General features: G+C 43.6%; 1 long non-coding RNA gene, 1 other non-coding gene and 1 pseudogene across 2 annotated transcripts; 1 reads left to right on the top strand and 2 right to left on the bottom strand.

Moving 5' to 3' along the window:
• The first annotated feature begins 1,251 nt into the window (after nt 1-1,251).
• On the top strand, nt 1,252-1,701 carry LOC142844727 (glutathione peroxidase 1 pseudogene; annotated as a pseudogene).
• A 3,739-nt stretch (nt 1,702-5,440) lies between these two features.
• Nucleotides 5,441-13,366, bottom strand: LOC142843281 (uncharacterized). Its single transcript, XR_012909611.1, has 3 exons — nt 13,252-13,366; nt 6,537-6,574; nt 5,441-5,897 (listed from the first exon to the last, which is right to left on the bottom strand). It is a non-coding gene; the product is annotated as an uncharacterized LOC142843281 (long non-coding RNA).
• LOC142845282 (U6 spliceosomal RNA) lies at nt 8,689-8,791 on the bottom strand. The gene has a single exon (XR_012909846.1). It is a non-coding gene; the product is annotated as a U6 spliceosomal RNA (small nuclear RNA).
• Nucleotides 13,367-13,789: the final 423 nt, after the last annotated feature.

Genomic DNA, 13,789 nt, shown 5'->3' with positions numbered 1-13,789 from the left:
GGAAAATGGAGAATGGTAACAGATCTAAGAGCTGATAATAAGGTGATTCAGCCAATGGGCTCTCTGCAGTCTGGAATTCCTTTACATTCTCTATTGCCTAAGGATGGCCTCATAGTTATTGATTTAAAAGACTGTTTCTTCACTATACTGTTACAAGAAAAAGACAGAAAAGTTTGCCTTCACAGTGCCTACTTGTAATAATTCTTGCTGGGCGGTGGTGGTACATGCCTTTAATCCCAGCACTTGGGAGGTATGAGCAGGTGTATTTTTGTGAGTTCAAGGCCAGCCTGGTCTACAGGGTGAGTTCCAGGACAGCCAGGGCTGTTATATAGAGAAACGCTGTCTCAAGGCCCCTCTCCGAAAAAAAAAATTCTCAGTCTGCTAAGAGATATCAGTGGAAAGTTCCCAAGAGGTGGGGTGGGTCATTTTGTCTTTCATTGGGTTATGGATATTTGTTGTTGTTTAGGGAGATATATTAAAAGTTGTTATTGGTAATGGTCAGAAAAAAAGCTAAAGGAGATTAGATTCAGGCTTTTTGTTTTGAAAAAAGGGGTACCGGTATGTAGTTATATTTTATTTATGTTTTAACAAATAAAGCTTGTCTGAAGATCAGAGTACAGAGCTGAGCCAATGGGGACCAGGGAGTGGTGGCACACACCTCTAATCCTTGGGAGAAGAGGCAGAGGGATCTCTGTTAGTTCATGGCCACCCTGGGCTATACTGAATTGATCCAGTCTCAAAGAGAAACAGAGCCAGGCAGTAGTGCCTCTCACCTCTAATCCCAGCACCAGAGAGGTGGAGATGGGAAGTGATATGCTAGGTAGAGAGAGGAACATAAGGAGAGAGGAGCTCAGATGCAGTCTGGAAATGCAGTCTGTGGATGCAGTTTGAGGACAGGATTGTCCCTTTGGCATGAGGATTGGTAGAGGTAAAAGGTCTCTCTAGTGGTTGACCACTCTGCTTCTCTGATACTTTAGCTTTCACCCCCTAACTGACTTCGAGTTTTGATTGATTGATTGATTTCTGATTTTTCAAGACAGGGTTTCTCTGTAGCTTTTTGAGCCTGTCATGGAACTCAGTCTGTAGACAAGGCTGATCTTGAACTTACAGAGATCTGCTACCACTGCCTGGCTACTCCAGGCTTTGCCTTCTCCGCAGGCTGCTGATGGGCGGGAATCCTGTGAGCCTGGGCTCCCTGCGGGACAAGGTGCTGATCATTGAGAATGTCCATCCCTCTGACACACTACGACCCCTGACTATACCCAGATGAAAGATCTGCAGAGACACTTCGGGCCCGTGGCCTGATGATGCTCCGTTTCTCGTGCAATCAGTTGGGACTGATTGAGAATGAAGAGATTCTGAATTCCCTCAAGTATATCCGACCTGGTGGGGGTTTGAGAAGTGCGAGGTGAATGGTGAGAAGGCTCACCCGCTCTTTACCTTCCTGCGGGAGTCTTTGCCAGCGCCCAGTGAAGATCCCACTGCGCTCATGACCGACCCCAAGTGCATTTGGTCTTCAGTGTGCTGCAACAGCATTGCCTGGAACTTCTCGAAGTTCCTGGTGGGCCCGGACAGTGTTCCAATGCGCAGGTACAGCTGCCCTTTCTCACAATCGACATTGAATCTGACATAGAAGCCCTACTGTCCCAGCAGCCTAACGGCTCCTAAGGCGTTCCTGGCATCCGGGGTTGGTGATCACTGGCTGCACTCTGGGGAGACTTATTCCATGATGGTATTTTCTCTAAATTTGCATAGAGAAACACCTGATTTTCAGGAAATCCCCTCAGATGGGCGCTGGTCTTGTCCATCCCTGCTGCCTTTATGCCTCAACAAAGGTGATTTTCACCACTAATAAAGTGCTCAATGTCAAAGAAAAAAAAGAAATAATTATAATTCATGCTACAGGCTCATTTTTAAAAAAACCTTGTAGACAACTATTTCCAGAACTAAGTATTTTTGAGTAAGCTGTTCTTGAATAGTAATTGTGGTTTAAATGAGAATGGCCTCAGTAGGCTCACATAAATACATGGTCCCCCATGGGTGGCACTGTTAGGAAGAGATTAAGAAACAAGTCTTTGTTGGAGAAGGTGTGTGACTGGGGGTGGGCTTTGAGGTCTCACAATTCCTAGTGACCTCTGCCCTGTGCGTATGGGTCAGATGTAAGCTCTTAGCTACTGCTCACTGCCATGTCTGCCAGCGAGCTGTCATGACGGTCACGGAGTCAGCATCTGAAACTGTATTCCCCAGCAAACTCTTCCTTCTATAAGCTGTCTTGATCATGGTGTCTTCACAGCAATAGAAAAGTAACAAAGGTAGTAATAGAATAAACATTCAAAATTTTAGAAGCTGAGTATACCTCTAATATTAGAATTTCCAAAGCAAAAAGCAAATGACTAGAGAGTGGCCTCATGGTGATGAGCACTTATGCTCAATCATGAAGGCCTGGTTTTGGTCCTAACCTGGAAGGTGGCTTACAGATTCCTGTGACCCATATCCAAGGGATCCTGTGCCTTTTTCTGGCCTCTGCAGGCATCCACATGCACGCACACAGACACAGACATAAGAGCATATGTGCATAAATTCAATGAAAAACTATTGTATAAAGCAAATAATGACCCTAAGAACATATTGGATCTTTAATACTACTAAAGTTCATGGAAACATTAGAATGCTTTCCTCAGCTGCCCCTCCTGGCCCTTCCCACAACCTATAATATTGCCCATTAAAATAAAAAATCTATCTCCATTTTCTATATCATCTCTGTAAGTCTATCATTAATGTAAAAATCAATGTTAAATAACCACATAATTCCCTGAAGTCTATAGTCCATTGGTATATCAGTTCTTTAAAAACTAAATGTAGAATTAAGATATAATCCAATAAATTCCACTCCAGTGACACACTCAAAAGGACTGAAACCAATGACTTAAGGTTATTTAAATACTCATGTTCACACCATCCCCTTTCAAAACACCTGAAATGGGGACACAACCTAAGCACCACCAAGATGAACGGGTGAAAAAGTAGTATAGATGCCTGTGATGATTCATCTTCATTATCTACTCTGCTAGGTTTACAGTCACCTTAAAAAAAATCACCTGAGTGTCAGTGTTTCCAGAAGGTTTAACACGGCAAGGAAGACCTACCCTGAATGCAGGCAGCACCATTCCTTAAGCTGAGGTCATCCCCCTCTGCTTTCCAACCGTGGGTGCACAATGACCAGCTCCTACATGTTCCTGCAGGTATCTCTTTCTGGCCATGATGGGCTGTTCCCTCAAACTGTGAGAAAACAAGCTATTCCTCCCTACTGGTGCTTTTGTCGTGTCTTTTCACAGGCATGAGGAAAGATATTTGTTAAAATACAGTGGGACACGACTCAACATGAAAGGGGAAGAAATTCTCACACATTTTTCAACCTCAGAGACAGAAATGAAACAAGTCAGGCTTGAAGGCCACTGCGGCTGTATGCACACGATGGTCAGATTCCAAAAGACAGAAGTGAAACTGTGGTTGCCAGAGGCTGGGACAAGGGTGTTTATCATTGTTTACCATGTCACCTTTGAAAGCTGAAAGCGTGTGGAAAGGTTGGTGGTGCTTATATATCTAACAATGGGAATATATTTCACGCTGCTGAGCTGGACATCAAAAAGTAGCTAAAACTGTAAGTTTTAGTTACTTGTATTTCACAATAAATAAGCATACCTAAACCAGTCCATGAACGCTTGGGGATGTGGCCCAAAGGTAAAGTGCATGGACATGCAAAAGTCCTGGGTTCAATTCCCTCAGCAAGGGGGGAAAAAGACTGCTCATGTAAAGATCTAACATTCTGTACCAGAGTCAAGGGAAAGTATCACCATTTTAATATAAATAACAATAAAATAACTAATAAATACAATTAAAACTTAATAGCACGAAGGGCACAGTGTAACCTGTAACCCCAGCAGAGGGGAGGGTGAGGCAAGAGGATCCTACATTTGAAGTCTGTCTGGGCTGTACAGAGTGACATCATCAAGAAAAAACCCAAAAGTCCTACACCTTTCAATGAAAGTCCTAACCTCTCAAATAAAAGATTAACAGCAGAAATTGATCCATTTTCTAAAACTACTTACAAACAAATAATACAGCACATCATTGCCAATGTCTATTCTATTAGATTGAAAGATGTAACTATTAATTTATAATGCTTAAGACAGCATGGGCTTGCCGGGCGGTGGTGGCGCACGCCTTTAATCCCAGCACTCGGGAGGCAGAGGCAGGCGGATCTCTGGGAGTTTGAGGGCAGCCTGGTCTACAAGAGCTGGTTCTGGGACAGGCACTAAAGCTACAGAGAAACCCTGTCTCAAAAAATCAAAAACAAAACAAAACAAAAAAACCGCATGACCAATAGAATGTAACGGAGTTGTGCAATAAACCCTTCAAAACATGGTCAGTTGATTCTGAGCAATTGTGCAAGGGCAATTCAACAGAAAGGGGTAGTACTTTGAATTAATAGTTCTGCAGTGACTGGATCCAATGAGAACATATACCTTCCTCAGCATTCTAAACTTTACATGAAAGTTTGCTTAAATCAATTGCACTTTAAATATAAACTTTAAAATCTTAAAAGAGGGAGCCGAGGACATGGCTAATGGGTAAAGTGCTTGCAGCACAAACGCAAGTTCAATGTCCACAACTCACATGTAAAGCTGAGTGTGCTAGCACATGCTTGTAATTCCAGCTCCACAGAGGCAGGGGCAGGCGGGGTCCTAGGCTGTCCTGTCCCTTCACCTATTCTGTTTGGCAATTTCCAGACTAATGAGGAACCCTGGATCAACAACAACAACAAACCAAAAGATAGACACATAGATGATAAAGAGATTGTTCTGGAATATTACTTTACACTGCATGAAGATATGTCACTGTGACTGGTTTAATAAAAAGCTAAATGGCCAGTAGCTAGGCAGGATTTTTAGGGCAGAGAGAATGCTAGGAAGGGAGAAACCAGACAGATAGTAAGACAAGCAGGAGGACAAGCAAATGCCACACATCACGTGATGACACATAGACGAATAGAAGTGGGTCAATTTAAGTTGTTTAGCTAGTGGGACAAGCCTAAACTATTGGTTGAATTTTCATAATTAACAATAAGTCTTCATGTCATGATCTGGGAGCTGATTGGTGGGACAGAAAAAAATCTGCCTACAATAGATAGTTTGAAAGATAGACAGACAGACAGACAGACAAGAAAATAGCTCCTGAGGAAAGAAAACTAATATTACCCTCATCCTATGCCTCCATACAGGCATATAGGCCCACCAACACATATAAACATATGTATACACAAGAATGAACACACATACACAGATACATTATTCTATGTGAAAGGTTCCAGATTCAAAGGACTATAGTCTCTTTGATTTTATTTATACGACATTATGTTGTGTGATGAAACTTTGCCTGGAGAGATGCAGCACGCATGTCTACTTACCTCAGATAGGGAACTCACGTCAGACAAAAGTGCAGACCACCCAAGTCCAATGTAGAAAACTAAAGCGTTTAATTAGAGTTCCTTAGAGGGATATGGGTGAGGGGTTATTTACAGGAGCAGAAATAACTCAAAGACAAGTGCATCATCAATGCCCACCCCAGCATGGGAAGCAGCTCACAAACCTGGGAACACAGAGCACACTGCACAGCCTGCAGGCAGTTCCGCATGTTGGAGAACGCCCTTCCAGGTGTCTCAGTTGTCCAACCTCTTCCCTGCAGCTCAGCAGGTTCCTGTTGCTTCTATGCAGGTGCTCTGGTGTGAGTTTTCTTTGCAGCTCAGCTTTCTGAGTCTTCTTGGCAGTTTGGGTCATCTGACTATCTTCTTTGCAGCTCAAATCACCTTTCCATTTGTGGGGGACTCTCAGCTTCTGCTTACCGAGACAGGGGAATCCAGTCAGTTTCAGGGACTTCCTAAAACTCTTTCCTGCCTAGGGAACTTCCTGTAGGATGAAATATGTCAACCTTGGAGGCAACTGTGGCGCACACAGGTAGGATTTGCTGAAAGAGGCAGAGGCAGGAGGATCACAAGTTCGAGGCCAGCCTGGGCTACACATTAAAAAATAATAAAAAAAAAGAATAGGCTTCCGCAAGTTGTGAGGCCTTATTTTAAAACATTAAAAAACAAAACACACATTTATAAAGATTACAATTTAACTTTCCCCCCAAATCATTACAATTACAGAATTTGTTGGCACCTATAGTTTAAGCAGCTGTCCTCAGCAGTGATATTTGAGCCATGACCTTGATTCAAATAGAAACTAAGATACGAGCTGTGGTTGGTGGCATGAACCTCCAAAAAAAAAAACCCAACAACAACAAAAAAACCTGTATTCAGAAGCCTGAGGCTGGAGGATTACAAATTTGAGACATTCCTGGGCTATGAAATGAGACCCAGCTTCATAAACTTAGAGGGTTCTGGCTAGATGGCTCCACGGGGAAAGTAGAGTTGGCAAGCATGAGAACCTGAGTTTGACCCCGAGGGTCCACACAGTACATAAGGAGGAGAGGACCCACCCATACGAGCGGTCATCCAGCCTCCACAGGTGCCCTGTAACACAATAAATTAGTGTTTTAAAAACCATGTAAAACAACAACAACAACAAAAACCCTCCAATTGACTTCTAGTTGCCTGGCAGGGCATTCGTGACCCTTAGTGAGGTGTCCTGTTAACCAGCCATGCTATCCACAGGAGCACTCATTGGGCTGAGGAGAGGTGGGCTACCTAACAATTCCAGTAAGATCCCTGGTCTCTCTAACTTGAGAATAGATTCAGTGCCATCTACTGTAGTGATATCTTGTTTGTGATCTAACAAAGCCTGCCTGAAGATCAGAGTGCAGAGCTAAATCACTAGTAAGTTACAGAGGTGGTGGTGGCACATACTTTTAATCCTAGCACTCAGAAGACAGAGGCAGATGGATCTCTGTGAGTTCAAGGCCACCCTGGGCTAAAAGAGATTGAATCTGTCTAAGAGAAGAACAGAGCTCACACAAAGATGATCCCAGTACTTGGGATCACATGCCTTTAATCCCAGCACTAGGCAGGTGGAGACATGAGTGATGTGGCTGGGTGGAGGGAGCGATATAAGGCAGGAGGAGACAGGAGCTCAGATGCAGTTTGAGGATTTGCGGAGACAGATGTAGTCTGAGAAGTCAGTCTCAGATGCAGTCTGAGGATTCCTAGGGACAGGACCGCCCCTTGGTCTGAGCATTGGTAGAGGTAAGAACTCTCTAATGGCTGCCCACTCCGCTTCTCTGATCCTTCAGCTTTCACCTCCTGATAGCTGACTCCGAGTTGTAGTGATATTATGTTTGTCTTAACAAATGAAGCTTCCACCAGGTGGTGGTGGCGCACGCCTTTAATCCCAGCAGTCGGGAGGCAGAGGCAGGCGGATCTCTTTGGGGTTCGAGTCTGGCCTGGTCTACAAGAACTAGTTCTAGGACAGACTCCAAAGCTATAGAGAAAATCTGTCTTGAAACACAAAACAAAACAAAAAACAACAAAAAAAAACCCACAATCCCCCCTCCCCCCCCCCCACACACACACAAAAAAAAAACAAAAACAAATAAAGCTTCCCTGAAATCAGAACGCAGAGCTAAAGCCATTACAGTGTAGAGCTAACCCAATTTAATCCCAGGACTTGGGGGACAGAGGCAGAGGAATCTCTGTTATTTCAAGGCCACCCTTGACTACATAAGAATGAATCTGTCTAAAAGAGAAACAGACTCTTGAAAAGGTGAGCCCAGCACTTGGGATCCCACCCCTTTTATCCCAGCACTAGGGAGGTGGAGACAGGAAATGATATGGCTGGTGGATAAGGCAGGAGGAGACAGTCTGAGGATGCAGTCTGAGGACAGAATTGCCCTTTCAGTCTGAGCACTGGTAGAGGTGAGAGTCAGGTATCAGCGGTGAAAGCTGAGAGATAAGAGAAGCAGAGTGGCCAGCCACTAGAGAGTTCTCACCTCTACCAGTAACTCAGAAGGGCTACCAATTGGATCATCCTGCTTTCGCTTCCTGAGTGTTGGCATCAACACATTTGATGGCAGCCTGAGCTACAGAGCTATCTGGTCTCAGAAACTACAATGCACCTTAGTGCAACCTCAACACAGGGCTTCTGCTCTAGAGTGTCCCACTCCTGCTCGAGGGAGGATGATCTGGGCACTGAAGTTCTCTTAAGCACCCTTCTGTGGGATCAGGGAGTAAGGAAAAGGGAATGGGAGAAAATCCCAAGAAGGAAAGTGCACACACAGAGCCCACTTAGACCTGAGCCTGCTGACACCACCTACCAAAACCTCCAGCACCAGAGGACAGCACATGCGCCTTGTGGGACCTGACCTGGGGCCTCTCCAAACTCAGGATGCTGAGGAACCAGACAAGGGTCTCCTTATCAAAGAGCTCAGCTTTTGTTGGACAAGGAACTGTTGCTTGTGAGAATAAACAAACAAAAATCAAATATACTTAATCTAAGAAATGTCACATAATATTTAAAATATTATAATACATACCGTATAAAACATTATTGTATATGTTTATATGATGTGTTTGCTTCTAGAATATATTAATGAATTGTGTTATTTAGGAAAATATTAATGTTTTTATTAGCATATATCAATTATTCACAACAATTTCATTACATTTCATGCAAGTACATTTTATGGTCACATTAAAATATAGACTCCTTCATGGATTTGTGTACATCCTTGTACAGGGACCATGTTAATCTATTTGTTGTCTAAATTTTAGTGTTTGTGCTACTGAAGCAGGCACACAATATATTTGCCATATTTATACATATCTGTCATTTTCCTTTGGTCTTAATCACCCTCTTCTCGACATCCTTTCCCAATTTTCCAACTCCTCTTGTTAACCCCTCCCTTCCCTCACACAATTCCTCTTCTTCTCTGAGGGCAGATGTATTATTCTACTCACAAACACACACTGTCCCATCGTTTCCTTTTTTCGAGACAGGGCTATGTAGTCCTGGCTATCCTGGAGTTCATGATGTTGACTGGGCTGGCCTCAAAATCACAGAGATCCACCTGCCTCTACCTCTTGAGTACTGGGATTAAAATCGTATGCCATCCCACTTGGCCTTCAATCATTTTCTTAGGAAATTTTTAGAAGAGAAGATTGAAAATCACCCTAAAATATTATTCTCCGTGATTAAGTCTGAGGAAAAAATATTTCTCCACTGAGGAATTTAATAGTGCAGCTGTATTCACGCTGGTTTTTTTTTTTTTGACAAAGAGATTTTTAGGTACTCCTAACTTTTCAGATGTCATAGTAGAAATTTCTGGGTCAAATTTGACATTACCAGGGGTTCTAAATGTAGCTACAATGTATTTCACACTGAAAGCTTATAAACTAATTTAATAAGTAACTGGGGTGAAATCTTTACTATGAGTTTATGAAATGCTGTTTGTTAGTAAACTCAACATCACTAAGGTTCTGGGCTGTGGGGTACATATGGGGCTGCTTTCCTGCATTTCTTTAATACCTGCAATGTGGATTTGCAGGAGCACACCAAGATACAAGTGCGCTGTAACCGATGAGAACCAAGAACTTCTCATTTTGAGACCCTGTTTGCTTTTTGGTGACACCGAACCTAAAGCTCCCTGTGAACAAGTAACTTAATCGCGTTTTTAGAAAAGCACATACACTAAGCAACTCTCTCCAGTGTGACCAGCTTCTCTTTTGCAATCCTGGACATTCATCAAGAACACATATAAAAATCATATTCCTAGGGCATTTGTAAGCAACTTAAAAGACTTGAAGAAGAACTGGTAGACATAAAATGTTGTTATAAAGAAAATATAGAGATGGGGCTGGAGAGGAGGCTCAGCAGCTAAGAGCACTCACTGCTCTTGAAGAGGACCTGAGTTCAAATCCCAGTACCATGTCAAGTGGCTCACAATTGCCTGTTAACAGCAGCCCAGGGGGAATTTGAGCAACTACAGCAACTGCACACATGTGCACACATGCACACACACACACACACACACACACACACACACGAAAAAGAAAAGCCACATAACAATACACATCTGTAATCTTAGTGCTGCGGAGATAGAGGCAGGACCAGGAGTTCACCATCACCCTTGGCTACAAAGTGAGAATAGCCTGTTCTTAAATACACTCTGTCTTAAAAAACAACAACAACAACAATAAAAAACAAACAAAACCATAACAAGTAAAATAAACAAAAATATGGATGAGAGAAAAACAAGAAATCTATGAAGGAGTGTGTCAAATAAAAACCAACAAAAGTGATGAAAAGTTGGAAAAGATCAAATTTAAAAGGCAATATCTGTAGAAAAAAGATGAAAATAGAACAAAATATAATTAGAAAGCAAGATAAATTTAGTATAAACTGAGAACAGATGCTAAAAGAGAATTTTTAAACATGACCAGCAGATAAAATGTCATTTTCTTTTTTTAGATGTGATCTTGCTTTGCTGACCAAGCTATTGTTTGAGTTCCTTCTACCTCTCCCTCTTGAGTGCTGAGAGAACAGGTGTGTGCCACCATACCTAGATGAGGAGACATAGTTCAAACAAAAACTAACTGATATCAAAGCAAGCACCAGTGAGAATGGTGAGAAACAATATTTAAACAGCCCATGTATATAAAATAGTCTATAGGATACTGAGCAGATAGAAAATCATAGTGTAGTCTCTACTTTGTGTAGAGATGGAATGGCTAATCATACAACACTAAATGACCACATCGATTTTCCTTTTTATGAAATGGACCAAGCCCCAAATTTATGTACATGCATAGCAACAACCATTCCATTGGAATGCTGGACATAAGCAGGAGGACAGAGAAGTGCACAACAGGAATTCTCTCAGTCCACACTGGTAGCTTTAAAAGGAATTTCCTATGGCAGCCGGAGTGAGGAAGGAAACGTTCCGGGCCTGGTTGACAAGTGGTTCTGTATGACAGGATGGCCGGCACCCTACAGTGAGGTGACCCTGAGAGTGGCAGTAGAGAGAAATTCTGCTGAGAAGAAAGTTTACATGGTTGGAGTGGATACGTAAGCTTGGTGATCAGGAACTCAGGGTAGATTGGAAAACTGACGCAAAGAGTGGAGTCCGGTACTGGACGGATCTTTCAGAATGGGCAGCAGAGTGAGCCATCAAGCTATTGCACATAGAGCGTCGTGTGAAGGGGAGCTTGTGGAAGAGAACGAAGTGAACGCCATCCACTTTCTCCAGTCACCCTAGTGCTTTCAGGGTGGGCTTATGCGCAAAGTGGCCATATTGTCTGAAACAGGGCCTTTGTGTGGGCTCAGTGCCATGACTCTCTCCCAAGGCTAACCGTGTAGATTTGCAAGATGCATCACTACTGCTGAACCTCTAACTAGACACCAGCACAAACCAGCACCGGGTGTGGCATGTTTCCTTGGATGAACAAGCCAGCTGCCTCAACAGTTTGATCATACTGACCACTTCCTCCTGGCATGGAAGAAAGATTTCTTTAGTGAAATAGGCACATATTCTAGAAATGCCTTTGCGTACACTGTGTTATAGAACACTACTGCCGGTATCACTCTCCATGGACTCCTTGCCAGCAGTGCTTCACAGGAATAAACTGAGCTATCTCATGTCATAAGGAAAGCAGCAGTCTGCTCAAACCCATGGAAGTCACTAATCAACAATGTACTTCATCTCTAGGAAGCACCTGCCCTAACAGAATAGTACAACGCCTATGAAGACTTGGCTGCCTCAGACAATACCTTGGAAGAGTGTGATGCTTAGAGTTGGTTTGTTAATTTAGATAAGGGCTTGTTCTATAGCCCAGGCTGGCCTTAACTCATAGTAGTAACGCTCCTGCTGCAGCTCCTGAGTGATGAAATTATCCGTGTGAATCACCATGCCTGGGTATGGTGCTGTCTTGCAAGATGCAGTGCATGTTTTAAGCCAGAGGTCAAAACATGGTGCCATCCTTCCTATGGCCAGGACAGAGGAATCAAGAGAAAAGAGGGGAGGGGTTGAGGGGCATGGCTCAACTGGGAGAGTTCTAGCGTTGAAAGCATAAAGACTTGAGTTCAGTTTCCCAGGATGCAGTGGTGCGAGCCTGTTACCCCAGCACCAGAAAGACAGAGACAAAGGATCTCTGGGGTTCAGGGCACGGAACCTTTCCTTGAGTTCCCCTCTTCCTTTCCCAAATGAAGGGTGACAGTCCCGGCTGCGCAGTGGTTGTGTTGGGGCAGCCACCAGTCTAGCTGAATTAGAGAGCTCCGGGTTGAGCGGGAGACTTATCTGAAGTGGAAGGCGGACAGTGACTGAGGAAGACAATTGATGCTGACCGCTGGCTTCCATATGCACGCGCACACATAGAACAGTGCACATTCCACACAGACGGGGAAAGAGGGGTCGCGACCCACAGGTTCAGAACCACTGCTGTCGGCTTTACTCCCATGAATGCCACCTTTGTAAGAAGAGAGTTGGACATAGGCACAGATATACAAAGATCAGGATACAGGCATACAAAGATGACTCTGTGAAGGTGGGACCAAAACAGATGGTTATCTGCAAGCCAAGAGCACAGGCCTGGGAAGAACCAGTCCTGCTGAAAACCCTGTCTCTTACTTGGAGCCTCCGGTATCATGAGAAAATACATTCCCATTCCAGAAAACACCCAGCCTCTAACACCAATCTTGGAAAATTAATGCAACAGCTCATACATAACTTTTATACTCATCTCTGGTTTGCAAAAATAAAGTGATGTTAACTGACCAAGCAAAACCCCACTTAAATCAACCTTTCAAATGTTTTTTTCAAATCTTCAGTAACTCAGAGACTTTTGCATGGTAAGCAAGTGCTCCATCACCGAGCGAGAGACCCGGGCCCATTCTGCTACACCTCATTTTGAGTTCCTTCTCTCGGAGGCCTGCAGCCTATTTCCCTCTTAATTACCCCAATTAATCTCTAATTCCCAATGATAAAAAAGACGGCGTTTCTCGTTTCGGTTATTAACTTATTAGTTCCTGTTGCTTAGAAAGTAATACATCAATACAGAAGTCTCCCCTTAGCTGGGTTTTTTTCTTTCCTATTTCAATTACCCTCAGATAACATAATGCAAAATATTAAGGCTTTTGTAAATAATTAAAACAATGAAAAGTTTTTAGTTGCCATCCCACTCTGAGTATTATGATGGGAATTTGCTTTATCCTGCTCTGTTCCATCTGGGTAGAGATTTCCTAGACATCCTACAGTACACACCAACAGCGAGTCACACAGCCGTCTTCTTTTCCGACTGTTAAGCATGCAGTGCCTGAACTCGGGTCCTCTTCACTTAAGCCTGACGCTAAGCTTCTATGCCTCCACCGAAGTAAAGAAGGCAGGGCTCTGTGAAGGGATGGCATTCATTACTCTCTCTTCAGGGTGCAGCTTTCCTGCGGGCGAGTTACCGACTGCCATGCTAAGGTCGTCTCTTGATTAGAGCGAAGGCATGATAACTCTGGCGGTGGGTTACCGGCTCGGTCGGCGAGGCGGAACCAGAATTTAAAGGACCATCTAGCACTGAGATGCATGTCTCCAGCAGGCTCAAATTAAGTGATCGGTGTGTGTGTGTGTGTGTGTGTGTGTGTGTGTGTGTGTGTGTGTGTGTGTGTGTGTGTGTATGGGGGCGTGGGTGTTCAGGGCACCAGCAAGCTCGTTTGTCATGAGAAGCATCCGTTTTATAACAAGCCACTGCAGAGCCCCGTGAGGCCGAGAGAACGCTTCTGGAATGAAAACCCGATCAGACCCTGTGGTTTCG

This window comes from Microtus pennsylvanicus, chromosome 2 (genome assembly GCF_037038515.1).
Source record: "Microtus pennsylvanicus isolate mMicPen1 chromosome 2, mMicPen1.hap1, whole genome shotgun sequence".
Classification (NCBI taxonomy): Eukaryota; Metazoa; Chordata; class Mammalia; order Rodentia; family Cricetidae; genus Microtus; species Microtus pennsylvanicus.
The sequence above is the reverse complement of the archived record's forward strand: the minus strand, read 5'-3'. Positions and strand labels throughout refer to the sequence as shown.